A 15792-nucleotide genomic window follows, 5' to 3' on the forward strand; every position below is an offset into this window, starting at 1 on the left:
AGATTTGTAATTAATTGCTCCACCTAAGCGCGCCTCTCATGCTTCTTACAATCTCCATGGCGCTCTCTCTCTCTCTCTCTCTCTCTCTCTCTCTCTCTCTCTCTCTCTCTCTCTCTCTCTCTCTCTCTCTCTCTCTCTCTCATATTCATCGCCCTAGTTATCGAGGCCAACAGGAACCAGCAGGGAGGAAGTAATAAATGAAAAGAGTAAAGGAAAAATGAGAAGGGAAAAAAACCGTATCGGAGAAAGGAAGGAAAAGATTTAAAATTGTGAGAGGTTCCGAGAGAGAGAGAGAGAGAGAGAGAGAGAGAGAGAGAGAGAGAGAGAGAGAGAGAGAGAGAGAGAGAGAGAGAGAGGATGCAAAATTTCTTCAATAGCGTCAGTGTTGATTTTATTATTTCTACTGATGAGTACCGTAGTTCATGCATCACCACCTTCAGTCGTAGCACCAAGAGTAGCAATAACAGATAGTACATTAACAATTTACCATGGTACGCTCGGCCACCCTTGTCACATGGAACACACTTGCTTCTCGTTCTATCAGTGGAATCGTACAGTGTTGTCTAGGTAGTATACGAGCTTGTACGTGTGTATGTGACTAATGAACTATAACAGCGAAACCTTCTATAACATGACCACTTTACATCTTTCGTCATTGCGACATTCTTAAGTCTTATTATTAAAATTGTCATTATAATCCTTACTGGTTAGGGTACAGTGATCTTGAATAGTTCTTTCCTCCTTCACTTTCTTTCTCACATCTCTTGATTAATGTAACATTACTAAAAACCTCAAAAAAAATGTTGCTTGCTCCTCGAACACTCAGTGACTGCTTGGGAACACCACACCCTGATTGCATTCCATCTTGGTATCCCGATGCAATGGTGGCCTTGAAGTCGTGTCTTTGTATTTCCGCTTCTTCTTCTTCTTCTTCTTCTTCTTCTTCTTCTTCTTCTTCTTCTTCTTCTTCTTCTTCTTCTTCCGGCTCTTCCCGTGTCGTAAGAAATAAATAAATGAGAATTTAATCAAAAAAGAAGGTATTGAAAAGAGGCGATGATGGAGTGCTGGGAATCTGTCCAAAGATTTTTTTTTTTTTATTACCAGAAAGCTGTAAAGGGATTGTGGGAAATTTACATAGTTTCGTCTCTTATTTCATAATTCTGTTATTACTTTCGTTATTGTTTTCTTTATTTCGTTATCATTTCGTTTTATGTCAATCATCACTTAAAGGAAGAGCTTGTCGCATAGTGGTAATGACTACTACTACTACTACTACTACTATTACTACTACTGCTGCTACTACTACTTCTACTACTACTACTACTACTACTACTACTACTACTACTACTACTACTACTACTACTACTACTACTACTGCTGCTGCTGCTGCTGCTGCTGCTGCTGCTGCTACTACTACTACTAATATTACTACTACTACTACTACTACTACTACAACTACCGCAATAACAACAATAATGACCATGATAGTAATAATGATAGTAATAATAATAATAATAATAGTAATAATAATAATAATAATAATAATAATCATAAAAATGATAATAATAATACTAGTAATAATAATAATAATAATAATAATAATAATAATAATAATAATAATAATAATAATAATAATAGTGGTAGTAGTAGCAATAGTATTAAGAGGAAAAATAGTACATATAATTTATTGTTGTTTTCTTATCAATCAATAAACTCACGTTTTCCTCTGAATATTCTAATTATAGCAGAGAGAGAGAGAGAGAGAGAGAGAGAGAGAGAGAGAGAGAGAGAGAGAGCGCTGGCAGGAGATGGCACCCAGATCTAAAGACAGCCTGAGGTTCTCCTAACGTGCCAGATCAATTCCAGATTGTGGACGATTAAGTCTTTATCTTTTTAGCTGACTGCCTCGGCGGGGGTCTGGCTAAACCGCCGCCCATCCCGCCCACGGCCACATCGCTCCAGCCCGCCGCTCTCACCGCCCTGGCAGCCTACGCCACTCCACGCCAGCCAGCTCACCACGGCACAGAGACCAACCAGATCACCTCTTTCACTTCAACATGTGACTGGAAAAACAAAAACAAGAAGGGAGAGACAAAAGTCATGTCTCCTGATGGTGTTAACGTGACCTAAAGACTGAGTGGTAGTGCTATTAATATTGTTGTTGTTATTGATGTCGTTGTTGTTATTGTTGGTGTCCGTAGGTCTGTCTGTTGTCAGTGGACTGTGAGCAGCTAGCTGAGGGTCCTCTCGCGTTCGAGTTTCCGCGTGATACTGGGCTTCAATAGAGGTCTCAGTTAGTCGTGGCGCGAAGGGCCAGAGCGGCGGAATGGACTGGACTGAAAGGTAATGCGACCCGAACAGGAAACCTGATTTGGTGATTAAGTCCACCTTTGAAAGGTAATCCGAGGGTAAAGACGCAGGATCCCAGGCGCCCTCAGCCGCTCACACCTGCGAGACCAAGGCACCTCCCGACATTTCTTTATTGAGCTGGTGAATATTGGAACCTAATTAATTATGGCCATAAAGACCCGCAGGACGCAGAAAAGAAACTCCCACTAGCGTTCCTATACAACAGTCGCCCATTGTGAGAAAATGTGCGGCGGGCGTGGGGCAGTCCGTCAAAGTCGTTCTAGCGGACTGAGTTTTGCTTTAGTGCTTCGTGGCGTATGGGGACCATGACCCAGCTGCCCCGCCCTGCCCCGCCCCGCCCCGCCCAAGCTGCCTTTCTGCCGTGGACGGTGCAGCCCGCCGTGCCCCGTGAGTGGCGGCCCGGCTGTTGCGGCAAGACCTGGCCAGGATGTAGCGGCTCCTCCCTGTATATTACTGAGTGTGACGATTGTAATATTTTGTATATTCTAGAACACATTATAACTCGGAGTGTAATGTACATTGTTATATAATGTACTTAGAATATTGTGTACGATGTAACGTTATACGCACAGGTAAACACCGTACTCTTGTACCTTGTTAGTGTCGGGTAGCGGCGGCGTGGCCACTTCCTCGTGTGGACGCGCGTCCAACGGTGCACAGCTGGAGGCTGACGGTGGCTTGTATGTACATTGGTGTACATTGTAACGTCGTAAGGTGTTTTAAACATGTAAGCTGTATGTGCGTGTGTGTGTGTGTGTGTGTGTGTGTGTGTGTGTGTGTGTGTGTGCACCAAGGCACGGACGCATGCTGCTACTGCTGCTGACGTTATGTTATCTGATGACTCCGTCTCAGCGGCTTGTTCTGTGTTTGCTGCCCTTAATAAGAGAGAGAGAGAGAGAGAGAGAGAGAGAGAGAGAGAGAGAGAGAGAGAGAGAGAGAGAGAGAGAGAGAGAAAGGGGGGGAGGGAGAGCGAAAGATCGAGAGAGCGAGAGTGAAAGGGACAGCGAGAGTGAAAGCGAGAGAGGGCAGAGCAGAGCAGAGCAGTGCAGTGCCGTGCAGTGCTTGTCACCCTACAGGGTCCACCAGTGTCGTGCTGAATCAGGCTCAGCTTTGACGCTCTCCTCCAGCATCCACAGCTCGGCCCAATCAAAACCCTGCCCTTCCTCCCCTCCCACTCCCACCAGCGCCTTACGGCATCCCAGCGGTAGGGTATTCTTGTGTCACGCCCTCCGTCTGTTTGTGTTGGAAACTGCAGAACGTGACGCTCTGTGCTAGGGTGCTGCCTAAGAAGAATATTAATTTACTTAACCCTACAAGGCTGAGTGATCTTCCAGTAATGTACTCTTATGTATGTCTTTACTTTTCGCTCGTCAGATTTTACCACATGACAGTAAGGAAGGACACGGCGTCACTGTCTTAGATCATTCTTGGCTATTGCCCTGCCGCCGGACACTGCACGAGACACCTCAGAGTAATGTCATATTGTGTACATTTGTGGAAAATCAACTGTGTCTTTCAGGTGATACTCCAAGTCTGACGCAACGAGCTGGCAGGAAACAGTGCGAAGAAAAATGCATGAGGGAAGAGAAAAAAAAAAAAAGATGAGAAAAGTAAAAGGAAGTGGAGAAAGAAGTTATTTTTGCTATACATAGAGAGGCTGAAGTGTGAAGTCATGAAGTGAGTGCCAGAAGGAACTTTAACACTTTTATAACGCTGTGCAGTGAGTGTCGTGTCGCCGGTATAGACTCGGGATAATAAACTATTTGAGGAACTTCGACTTCTTATTATCCTTTACCACCACCACTGCCACCGACTCTTACAAGATTACTTTTTTTTATTTATTTGATATTGTTTTCCTTATTTTTTTCGTAATATGTCAGTACTTCCGTTATCATTATTTTCTCATTTCTGTTTGCTTGTTTTTCATTTTTTTTTTCAGGAAGAATTTGGTTGATTTTTTTTATTTTACTTTTCTTTTTCTTTTTTTTCCAGTTCACACACACACGCACACAGCAGAACAATATAGGACAGGAAACTGTGGATGCTTGCATCTGTCAACCCATCAGCAGCAGCAACGGTGTCAACAACAGCGCAGTACGCGGAGAGCTGTCAGCGATCATCAAACAGACAACGCAAGTAAGGAGGCGACGCGAGACGTTAACTAACCCACTCCTGTAGACTCGTAACGTAGACTCACAACTGTAGAGGTAAAAAATGAGAAGGTTTCGGATTGCTGAACTGTAGGGAACGTTAACAAGACCATTTGGCAACTGTAGAGGTAAAAGAAAGAAGGTTTTGGATCTCTGAGCTATATAGAATATTAATGCGAATATTTGGATGTCTCTTAATTTATCATACGTTGTTCATGCGGGTACTCGTCTCCTGTTCTGCCGCTGAGGTGATGTAATAGAGACAGGCTTCCTTTCCTTTCACGCAGCAGATTCCTGTCATGATAAGGTAAGCCAGGGTAGCGTGGTACAGTCACTGTCTTAAGTCTAGTAACACACCACGTAGATCAGTGGACTGGACTGAGAGAATTCACTAAACACATTGGAAGAGAATGTGGCAGGTTACTCGATTACTGACCATGACTGTAAGTGCCCCTTCGCTCTAGCTATTGGAAGACCTTTGCCTTGTAGTGGAATAATGTAGGTTGACGCGAAAAGTTACTTCATAGAGTGCGAATGACTAATGAAGACCCCTCGGTAGTATGAAGTCACTCCGGGAGTATTCTGTCTATTATGTTGCCTGTTCCCTAATTGGAATTCCCTCAAGGGGTTGACCACGCCAGAAGGGTCTCTAATTGTTCCTGTCCTTACGTTTCATCCTTGCACTCCCCATTCCTCTCATTCTCCAGCCCTCCCTCTCCTTTTGATATTCTAACAGCTTGTATTTTTTGGGGGGAAGTCTCTTGTTCACATTTCAGACGTGTATAAAATCTATTCCTGTATATCTGCCAGTTACAATCGCTCCCGGTAACTAAGTCGTCTCAGGATGCCAAGCTTGGTTCCCAAATGTAGTGGTAGATGTCTAGAATAAACTCAGTTATCAGGCAGTTTCAAGACAAAAGCCTTACAAATTAATGAGCTGGGATGATGGGTAAGTCAGTTGGAGAGGGATTGCAACATATATTCAGACTCTTCCCTTTTTTTTTAAATTTATGATCTTTTCTTATCTTCTTGCCTATACATTATTCATCTCTCCTTATTCTGTCAGATAGGGTGGCAAATCTTGACTAGTTTCCTCCGCTAGTTTCTATTGAAAATGCCTCTTCCTCCTCAAAACTGCTGTTTCTCGTCATTTCTTTATCATCCAGTCTCTTCACAAGGTAGGCAGTGCACTGTTTTAGCTTCAGACCAGTCAAAAAACACTGACTAAACGGGAATCAGAATAGGAAAAAAGGAGGAACGAATGCTACTGCTACATTTCTCCACCCAGCCTTTGTTAGATAGCCACGGATTGTGCTGTGAGGTGAGATTAACAATATTTTTCATGCCGGCTAATAACATTTTTGTTTTTTGTGTCAGCATCATTAAAGAAGAGACAATATACAGTGTGAAAGACGCTTTGGAGGTCACAAGAACAGTGCAAGGGTAATCATAATTCACATTAAGTAAAATTTAGTCAAAAACCACACTCTTGGTTTGTAAAAACTTCCTAGATCGATATTTTTATTCTAATTTTCTTGTTTTGAAACTGTAATCTTTTTTAAATTCTGTAATTCCCAAGGAATTTTTTGATAAATATCTTTTCTCTTGGTTCACATAAAAAAAAAAAAAGTGAAATTTTCGTTTTCAAAAAAAACTTACCTGATAATAGAAAAAGGTTCCTTACTTAGAACCGAGTATGGCGCTTGTTTCTCCTCGATGTCCCCTTGATGGCAATGCAGGACACCTAATGACGTGTGTTCCTGGAAGGCCTGCGAGGCGCGAGTTGGTAATTAAAGATGAGAACAGTGGAGCGGAAAGGCTTAGCGGGAAGGGAGAAATCAAGCCAGGCGAGGAGAGCAAATTTCCGGGCGGAGGGTGCCACGGTGCCACGGTGCCGCTACTCAGACCCTCCTGTCCTCCACCCCTAGCCGCGTCACTCTCCCACCACCCTCCTCAATAATTGTCGCCTGCCCACCATCACACTCCCTTTTACTCACCCGCAGCTCCCCATTACCAATTACCCGCCCGCCATCCCCGTCACCATTACCGCCCGCTGGCCCTATTACCGCCATCGCCACCACCCCTGCTGCCACTCCATCACCTCACCGCCCATTTCTGCGAGTCACCATCACCAGCATCAATACGGTTCGAAATCACCTTCTCGGAATATTACCTCACTGCTTTCCTCCTCCTCCTCCTCCTCCTACTCCTCCGCTCACCTTAAAACTGAAAGAAGATAATTAAGATAGACATCATATTAACACATTAAGTTAATGTTAAAAAAAAATCTGACACTACTATATGACAAAAAAAAAATCGCTACAGTAATCAACGTTCGGCAAAAAAAAAATTAAAATAGAAAATAACCATACGAAAAAAGATTGCTTCATGACTATTAAAGGTATTACCACATGCTAAAACAGAATAATAAGCCGTCGCCACATGCAAAAATAAATAAATAAATAAATAGATAAATACTAACAAACAACACAAAGCCGTCCCATGTTCCATCTTAATTCTTGAGGCGTAGATATGTTTACAATCTTCCATAATATCTGTGGGGACCGAATATTAACTAACCCTTTAAATATTATTTGATACATCTTTCCTTAATTACTGACCACTCGGAGACATCTTTTCTTGTTCTACTGCCACCTCTAAACATTGTACTGGCTAGAAATTGAAAAAATGTATTCTTTTTTTTTTATCGTTTTCTTTCGTTATGGATCCTTATAAAAATCTCATGCATTGCTTTTAGTGTTGTGATTTGTTGCATATCACAGTGAAGGGGCTAAAATTTTTTGGTTATACTGGATTACGCACATCTCAGCACCGCCTTCCCGCTCAGGAGTCACGCATGGAAAAGAAAAATATATAGAGTTTTGTTTTAGGGTCAGTGACATCCACATTTTTTTTCTCTTTTCTTTTCTCTGGTTCTGATGTTCGTGCTCACGGCTAAATTGTTTTCGTGAGAGCCAGCTGTGCAGTTATAAAGTTGTTTTTTTTCTTTTTTCTTTTGTAAAAGTGACCTACACTGGCGTTATTTTGGAGAGAGAGAGAGAGAGAGAGAGAGAGAGAGAGAGAGAGAGAGAGAGAGAGAGAGAGAGAAAGGGGGGGGCTTGTTTAATTTCGCGTCAGATTAAATGTTTATCATAAAACCAGGTTCGTCATTATTGTTTTTTTTTTTTATTGTGGTTATTAATCTGCTCCTGCTGCTGCTGCTTATTACTATTATTATTATTATTATTATTATTATTATTATTATTATTATTATTATCATTATTATTATTATTATTATTATTATTGTTATTATTATTATTATTATTATTATTATTACTACTACTACTACTACTACTACTACTACTACTACTATTATTATTATTGTTATATTACTACTGATATCATTCATAATTATAAAGTAGCAGCAGCAGCAGCAGTGATTACATCCTGACACTGTGCCCACAAAATCATCACCACATGAACCCCATCACCGCGGCAACACCCGCGGCAGCTGTCCATCCTGAGTGGTTAAAAGACCCGAGTTTCTTGTGCCCGGAGACGCTGAAACTCCTAAAGTGGGTTCGGCAATGACAAAAATGAAGGAAGAAAACTTGATTAAATTTCATTCTGTGTGTGTGTGTGTGTGTGTGTGTGTGTGTGTGTGTGTGTGTGTGTGTGTGTGTGTGTGTGTGTGTGGAGGTAAACAAATGAAAAGATAAAGTTTCATAGATACAGTTTAATAGACGCACAGCCGGATAGACATCAGATGAAGCATAGCATACGTACATGCATATAACATTACCTTCCTCGTACAATCACACAGCTAATGTACAATTATTGACGTGAAATTCTCTTGGCGGCGTCCAGGACCTCGCGTTGGCAAGAGTCAGGAATCAGGAGTCGGGAGTCCCCAGCTAGTGTGACCCGTCAGGTGTGTCTCGCCAGGTGTGCCTTAGGTGTCCCGCCCTCCCACTTTCCCGCGCTACATTTCAATTACCTTAGTGCAGAAGTCTTCAAATTAACGCCTTCATTCCTCCCGGTTTATGAGTTTAGTGGACAGCCTAATTATTACGCCCTCCTTAGCCGCCCGAGTTAATGAGGACTCGTCTGTATTCTTGGCGGCCAAAAGGAGACCAATTATTATCATTGCGAACTTGGAAAGGCGGGGAGGGAAAAATGTGCGAGAGAGAGAGAGAGAGAGAGAGAGAGAGAGAGAGAGAGAGAGAGAGAGAGAGAGAGAGAGGGAGATACTAGCTAGCAATATCAGAATATCCATCTTTTTTTAATCAATATATGAATTATTCTTTCAAGAGAGAGAGAGAGAGAGAGAGAGAGAGAGAGAGAGAGAGAGAGAAATACTAGCTAGCAATATCAGGCTATCCATCTTTTTTAATCAATATATGAATTATTCTTTCAAGAGAGAGAGAGAGAGAGAGAGAGAGAGAGAGAGAATGAATCGGCAACAGTACTAGAGTATGGATATCTTCAGGTCATTGTGTAAACTCTCATTTCAAATACCAGTCAAATACCCACCACTCTTTTTAATTAAGGAATAACTAATTAAAATACCCACAGTGAAAAACGAGAAACAGCACCTTTACTGTAACTACATTTCATTTCATCAACAGCTCAGTAGTGTCAGCGCGTTACCTCCAATACTGTAGTCACCATTTGAGTCACTGTCAGCGCCACCATTACCTGTCACCATCACATCGCAGTCCGTTCGGCTTTTGAGTATAATCACTTCCGCCTCTCCTGAAACACTCCGTCTCATCGTTCTCCCTTGTCCCACTCCCTCCCCATACCCTCGAACACTTGTCAGCAATAAACCCGTCTCCCTTCACACTCAGCTATAATACTGGACCACGACAAGATTGTATCACATAAAACTGGGGTCTGTGTGCGCGGTTGTGTCGGGGCGAGACGTGGCCCTCCTCAGCACCCCGTGGCCGAGGTATTGTAAGCCTCACGCGCAAAAAGACACGAGGCAGCCCCCCTTTTATTTTTCCCCATGGACTATGTCGTGATATGGCCGGACCCGCTCTGCTGAGACGCTTCCCTGTCATATTTGGTAACTGTTTCACTTGTTATAAGGCGAGATTTATTTGTCAGTCGTTCGTTTCCTTGATTATTAGAGTACGTGTTCGTCTTAGTCCTCTCTGGCGCCTCTTTTTTTTTTTTATCTTATTTTTTTTCCATCCACTAAATCTTACTAATGTCACGTTAGACTTACGATCACTTCACCTTTTTGTCAGTAGGTTAGCTCCTCATGTTTCCTTACGAGCATTATGATGTGACCCTTCCTTTCTACGTCGAGTCTTTCTTCCTGTTTACTCTCTCTCTCTCTCTCTCTCTCTCTCTCTCTCTCTCTCTCTCTCTCTCTCTCTCTCTCTCTCTCTCCTTCTGTAGCTCTTCTTCATTTTTTTATCCTCCCTCCTCTCCATCTCTCTGCCTTCCTTCCACATAACCACTCTCCTAATCGAACAAAAAACAAACGAAAGGCCGCCACCGTCACGATATCGCTTCTAAAACTTGTGCCATCAGAGGCGATGAAGCCATTTTTCTTCCCTGATATTTTTTCCTCCTTCACTTTTTTCTTTTCTCTACGCGGTCAAAGGTAGAGAAAAGAAATATCGCTTCGAGGAGGGAAGGGATGACAGGAGGGAGGAATGAAGGAAAAGAGACGGAGAGAAGAGGAAGGCGTCGGGAAAGTTGAAGGGAGGAGACCTGTCGAAAGGAGAGAGGGAGGGAGAGATATGAGATATATTGGTCAAGTTTGGTGTTCGACAGTTTAGAGCACCTCGTGTTGAGTGATGGCATCCCTCCCGGCAATGTCCCACTACACACACACACACACACACACACACACACACACACATCCACACACCAAAATCCCTCACTTGCCTTACCTTTTCTCGGTAAGTAAATATAAAGATGTTGCGTTTGAATACTGAAATTTTTGCTTTGAAGAGACTGAAACCGCTTTACTACACGCGCCGCCGGCCAGTGTATCGGAGCGGCGGTTCTGTTTGCCCTAGCCACTTTCTCCATTTTCCAAGTTTTTCGTTCGGCGGAAACTCCGAAAACTCGTGTCGTCGTCTGGAGTTGAAGAACTCGAAGATTCGTTCATAAGCAGAGCCTGACTCCTGGTGCGGGTGTGTGCAGGAGTGCCTTGGGTGTTCCCGGTGCTTGGAATGAAGGAAATATTCATATACAGGAAGCTTTGTTCACAGAGAGAGAAAGAATGGAGGGTGATTGCTCTCATACGCGTCCCTTTCATCATCTAAAGCGGCAGCAGCACTTGCAGCAATAAAGCAGTGTAATCCCCTTTCTGTACACACGCCACTTTCCACCATACCATCCTTTAATAATGAACTCGGCACTCTCTTCCCACAAACCGTACGCATTCCCTTTATCATTCTTCCTTCCCACACACACAAATGCCCTCATCAGTGATACACCTATACCCCTTCCCCACCCCCTACACCACACAAAAACTTTCACTTCTTTCCCATCATGACACGAGACAGCCCCGGGTCAGTTCTGCATCAGCTGCCACAGTAATCGATCACTCAGGCCTGACAGACATTTCCCCGCTAGTAAATAGTCGAGCGATGTGATTTGAACGGTTATGACCATATACAGATCAACATGAAATTTGTGTGTCAATTTACGGCAAATAATCGCTGCTGTTGCTAATCTTTCATGCATTAGATAACTCTTTTTATTGGAGGGGAGGGGAAATATTAACAGATAATTACTAATTAATATCCACTTGTTTTATCAGTGACGGGGACGGGACCTGCTTTTCATCATTCAGGTTTGAACGCCAGCAGGGCTCAGTTATCGAATGGACGCCCGCCACTAATTTACTGCCTCAAATAAAACGGACACATTACCTCTTTATATTTGATCTAAAAATAAAAAAAATAGAAAGTGCAGAATTTCTGCTGATGAAGGGAAACGTGAGCGTCCCACTCTGAAAGTTTCCTAGATAATAAAGACTTTGTGACCATTATACTCCTAAGTAGACATTGCTCCTTGCTCTCGCCTTAAAACTCCAAGAAACAGTCTGACGAAAAGTTTTTGTTCTTCCTGAGAAACTATATCTCTTAACTTTTTCTCTTCTCGTGGAGAGCCTTTGATTGTATATATATATATATATATATATATATATATATATATATATATATATATATATATATATATATATATATATATATATATATATATATATATATATATATATATATATATATATATATTTTTTTTTTTTTTTTTTTTTTTTTTTTTTTTTTTTTTTTTTTTTACCTTTGGAGGCAAGCCAAAGACTGAAGTAAAAATTAAATTTATCCCGTAAAGTGTCAAGCAAAATTGAACCACAATGCTATACAGAAACTTACCTTCAAGATTGATGAAATATTTAGGCAGACATGCTACTGTGTCTTATTCAGAATATAGTTGCTATTACGTGAATCTGGGTATCTCTTCTTGTAATCTACTGCTGTTCTACGGTTCTGATAGTCTTGTGATGATTCACCGCATCTTGTTCTCGATGGTTACGTCTTTCTCATCTATCAGGTAATGAGACGTTATTGTAATTTTAATGCCTGCTTTCGTGTTTAATTTCTTCTTCCCTCATTTATTTCTTCTATTTTTTTTTTTTACTTCCTTATTTTTTTTCATTCTTCATTCTTGTCTTATTCTTCCTTCTTACGTGTCGCATCTCGGTGTTTCTTGGGACGCTGTCACCAGTGGCAGCGTCCCTGCGCTGTCACTGGTGGGTGTTGTTTCCTCATCCGTGGATGTGGTGAAGTTTGTGGGTTTGAAAAAACCACTCCTGTGTACCGTGTACGTAAGCTAAACTTACTCTGGTAAGTATCATAGTTTATATGTCAGTTTATAAGACTGTTTTATTCAAATAATCCGCTAAAACTCCATGTGACTACGACAGCGCACTCTCTCGGCTGAAAACACAAGCATCTGAAGTTCCGAACCCGAGAGAGAAGCTTTGGACTGAGGGTGCCGGCTGGCACACAGCAGGATGAGCTCACTCCCACTCAACCAAGAAGATAAGTTCCCACTCCCAGTGACGGGTGCCTGCCACACTCCAAGGGAGAAAGAGAGCCACACACTTGAGCCGATCTCACCAGGCGCCAACCAATAGTTACAGTAAGTGATGTGTCAGATTGGTAATGTCGCAGCGAATGGGTTAACGTCGTCATTTCCTCAACATATGGACACAGCAACCCATTACTGCTCACATGATTATTCCGCGACTGTCGATCTTTTTTGGAGACCCCTTCATTTATTTCATCTGCTACTCCAGATACAAATGTCTTGTGGCTTGCATATCCTATAGAAATATGGGTAATTCATTTGGAAGGGTAACCTTCCTGGTAATTCTTTTCATGCAGGATGGGAGCAAGTGGCCCAGTAGGTAAGTTGATACGTCTGTCAGAATGATAAAGGAACAGACAACTGTGAATGTTGAATCAGACTAACATTAACAGGGTACAAAGATTTACTAAAAACTCAGGTCTTAATAAAGTTAACTGAATAGAATGTTGATAGGGTAAGATGGCAGGGAGAGAGGGAGGAGTCTCATGAACTAAAAAAATAAATAAATAAATAAAGCCTCTAGCGCATTGGAGAATCTTGAATTTGTATTGCATTCTTCAGCATAAAAACACATGATAGGTAACAACTGTGGAGGGGTTTTCTCCATTGTTTTAAACAATTTATCTAAAGAATAGCAATTAGATAAGTCAGTTTATAACACATAGGTATAAAAACATATGGTATTTCTCTACAAATATATACTGCTTCACCTCCAGTTCTGGAACTTCTCTGTATCTGTCACCAGTGCTGTCTTCCACAAACTGATTGATTCACACTATTCTTCACCCTCTACTGCCATGGGACCCAGTTATTTACCTAACTTTCTAGCATTAACTTCCCTCACCACACCATCTCTGTAGATGTTAAATAGCCATGGTGACATGGCTGCTGTAACCCCACCTTGATTGGAGACCATTCATTTGTGTTATTTCCTTTCTTCACACATGCCCTTTTATTCCTATAAAAAATTTTCCACCACTTTTACAAGCCTACCATCTATATGATACAAATTCAAGATATCTCACATTCCCTCCCTATCAATCCTGCCATATGCCTTCTTTAAATCCATAAAAACCCAGAATACCTCTTACCCTTTTGCTAAATATGTACTTTTCACAAATCTGGTTTACAGCATACACTTGATCTACACAGTCCCTCCCTCTCCTGAAGCTTCCTTTTACATCACTTATTACTTTGTCCGTGTCTTCTCAGATTTTTACATACATACACTACACTTAACAGGCTGATCTCTCTAATTGGAGCACTTATGCCTATTCCCTTTTCTTTTATACAGTTGAATTACACATGCACTTGCCCACTCCAATGGTACCATACTTGTCAGAAAACACATATTTAACAATCGAACCAAATACTTTGTGACACTGACCCCACCTGCCTTCAGACACTCCACTGCATATCCATCCAGACCTGGTGCTTTTCCACTTTTCATTTTATTTACTGTTTTCTGCACCTCCTATCCCATTATACTTACCTTATTTAATTTCCTTAATACATTAACTTTAGTACAAGTCTTTTCCAAATGTCCCAATCTCTCTCTCTCTCTCTCTCTCTCTCTCTCTCTCTCTCTCTCTCTCTCTCTCTCTCTCTCTCTCTCTCTCTCTCTCTCTCTCTCTCTCTCTCTCTCTCTCTCTCTCTCTCTCTCTCTCTCTTCCTGTTGAGAATAGATTAAAAAACTTTAGATAGGCAGGAAATTAAAGCAATAGGACAGTAGTTTGAGGGATTATTAGAACAGTCACCCTTTTTAGGAACAGGCTGAATGTAGGCAAACTTCCAGCAAAAGGGAATGGTAGATGTTGACAGGCAGAGTTGAAAGAATTTGACTAGGCAAGGTGCAAGCATGGAGGCACAGTTTCGGAGAAAATAGGAGGGATCCCATCAGTTCCATAGGTCTTCCGAGGGTTTAAGCCAGCGAGGGCATGGAAAACATCATTGCGAAGAATTTTAATAGGTAGCATGAAGTAGTCAGAGGGTGGAGGAGGGGGAGGAACAAGCCCTGAATTGTCCAAGGGAGAGTAGGGTGTTGCACCAATTGCTCTAGGTAATGGAGGATAGCAAAGTTGAAGGCTAGTTCACCAGGATGATCAGTGAAGGGAGAGGAAAGCCAAAGCTGGTGGTGAACATTGAAGTCACCAAGTCAGCAAAGGTCTGAGTGAAGAGTTCAGCTTTAGAGATAGATGTGAAAGCAGTGGTGCCATCTGCTTGAAATAAAGGAGGGAAGGAAGAAGAAGCAAAGTTATTGGAGAAGTTTTTGGTTAGATGCCATAAGTCATGAGGGGAGTTAGATCTTAAAAGATTTTGACTCTCTGTTAATGATGGAGTTTTTGGCTAGTTGGAAAATAGACTTGGCCTGGTTCCGGGGCAGAAATATAAAGTGCATGAGATTCAGGTGATGGAAGGCTCAAGTACCTTTTGTGGGCCACCTCTCTATCATGTATAGCAGGAGAACAGGCTGTGTTAAACCAAGGTTTGGAAGGTTTAGGTAGAGAAAAAGAGTGAGGAATGTACGCCTCCATGCCAGCACCTCTGTTATGCGCTCAGCACACAGAGACTGGTCTCTGTCACGGAAGCAGTAGTCATTCCAAGGAAAATCGGCAAAATACCTCCTCAGGTCCCCCCCAACTAACAGGGGCAAAACACCAGAGGCACCTCCGCTTAGGGGGATCCTGAGGAGGGATCGGAGCGATAGGACAAGATACAGATATGAGATTGTGATTGGAGGAGCCCAACGGAGAAGAGAGGGTAACAGCATAAGCAGAAGGATTAGAGGTTAGGAAAAAGTCAGGAATCTTGGGTGTATCTCCAAGATGGTCAAGAATACAAGTAGGGTGTTGCACCAATTGCTCTAGGTAATGGAGGATAGCAAAGTTGTAGGCTAGTTCACCAGGATGGTCAGTGAAGGGAGAGGAAAGCCAAAGCTGGTGGTGAACATTGAAGTCTCCAAGAATGGAGATCTCTGCAAAAGGGAAGAGAGTCAGAATGTGCTCCACTTTGGAAGTTAAGTAGTCAAAGAATTTCTTATAGTCAGAGGAGTTAGGTGAGAGGTATACAGCACAGATAAATTTATTTTGAGAGTGACTCAGTAGTTGTAGCCAGATAGTGGAAAACTCAGAAGATTCAAGAGTGTGGGCAT

The 15792-nt window shown here is 42.1% G+C and overlaps 1 protein-coding gene across 4 annotated transcripts in view; it reads left to right on the forward strand.

Moving 5' to 3' along the window:
* LOC135106062 (uncharacterized) overlaps positions 1-15792 on the forward strand; it is a 205883-nt gene that overhangs the window by 185506 nt on the left and 4585 nt on the right. For 3 of the 4 annotated variants that reach the window (XM_064014904.1, XM_064014906.1, XM_064014907.1), the window contains exons 9-10: positions 4363-4506; positions 12475-12692. The gene's annotated coding sequence lies outside the window, so the exon portion shown is untranslated. Of the gene's footprint in view, positions 1-1897; positions 4142-4362; positions 4507-12474; positions 12693-15792 lie in introns of those variants that run through there. The other variant, XM_064014905.1, reaches the window with a different exon arrangement.

Source organism: Scylla paramamosain, chromosome 12, assembly GCF_035594125.1.
Source record: "Scylla paramamosain isolate STU-SP2022 chromosome 12, ASM3559412v1, whole genome shotgun sequence".
Taxonomy (NCBI): domain Eukaryota; kingdom Metazoa; phylum Arthropoda; class Malacostraca; order Decapoda; family Portunidae; genus Scylla; species Scylla paramamosain.